The following is a 1,529-nucleotide window of genomic DNA, read 5'->3' as shown; positions in this document are numbered from 1 at the left end:
TCTTCATTATGGTATTTAGAAATGTTTGTATTTTTATTCTAGTGGTTTCTGGTATACTAATACCTTCATAAAATTACCTTCTTTTTTTCTTTTACTTAGGCTTTCCTACTCGTTTTATCAGATTTAGCTGACTTGGACTTTTAGTTTCCTATAAACCAGAGATGTTCAACCTTTTTCATCTTATGGCACATAAACTAATTACTAAAATTCTGTGGCACACCAAAAAATATATTATTTTTTGGCAATCTGACAAAAAAAATAGGTATAATTTGATTCATCCACACTGGACAACTATTGTGTTGCCTATTATCTCTTTTTTATTTGACAATCTAAAGGAAAAGAGGTCAGTTTCCCTGTCTAAATAGTCAGGTATTGCATTTTAAAAAAATTCTGGCACACCAGTGTGCCTCTTCCAGTACACAGGTTGAAAATTGCTACCATAAAGAGTTTATGAGATTATTGTTTTTTCTTCTTTCCTTCCCTCTCTCACTTTATGTTTTTTTCTACTTTGTTAAAGAATGTAGCATTTACATGTTAGTCTCCCACTCTGAAGCCTAGCTTTATTACTTATTATTTAAATATATTTATTATATACATTATATGTTAACATAGAAATGCATATTCACCAAATATATGTATTTATTTACTCACAAGAAGTATATTAAAAATATATCCACTGCTTACCACTAGTCTTGTGGCTGAAGTTTCCTCATTCTTGTGGTCAGATGAAGTTGGTCTTCCAATAGAATCATCAGGAATAGCTTATGAAAACAATATTCTCTGAGTTCTTACAGGTTAAAAATAGCTTTTTCTGTAGACCTGAAACTTGAAGAAGGACTTGAGTTATATAAAATCCTTTGTTCATACTTCTTTTCTAAGCATTTTTTAAAATATTGCTTCATTATCCTGATTTCTGCATTGTTCTTTGTAAATATTGGACATGTGGAATGCTATTGTAAATTCAATTAAAAAGTTCTACATTGAAAATAAAATTACTTGAATTACTTGTTTTTATTGTAACAATATGGACACTAGGTTGGTTGGAGCACAACATCATGGCACAGTTTCTTAGCAAATTAAGAAACCTATGAAGTAAAAATATACTTGGGATTAGTGGTGCTGGTGCACGTATAATTTTATTTACTTAAGCTGGGATGGCATACCAATTAAAATAGAACCCTAATTGTGAAAATTTGCAAATATTTCCTACATAGGATAACTGAACTGAATTTGTGTGGGAAGCCTATGTTGAATGAAAAACAAAATTAGGTGAAAAAAAGAAAAGAAAAGAAAACCTCATCCTGGAAGCACGTTTACTTTTTGTTTCTCTGTGTTAATCAAACTTTTAGAAATGTCCTGAACTCATTTTTCTACTCTGTAAATCAATATAAATGTCCTACAAGTAGTACTGCATATTTTTTGATGATTTTCCCAAAACTTGGTTACTTTGTTTTTTGAAATAAGCTGAACATCTTTAACCAAAATAGTTCATAAAATTGGATTGCTTAAAATTCTCCAGCTTTTGAAGT

This window comes from Myotis lucifugus, unplaced genomic scaffold (assembly GCF_000147115.1).
Source record: "Myotis lucifugus unplaced genomic scaffold, Myoluc2.0 scaffold_106, whole genome shotgun sequence".
Classification (NCBI taxonomy): Eukaryota; Metazoa; Chordata; class Mammalia; order Chiroptera; family Vespertilionidae; genus Myotis; species Myotis lucifugus.
Note: the sequence above shows the minus strand (reverse complement) of the source record.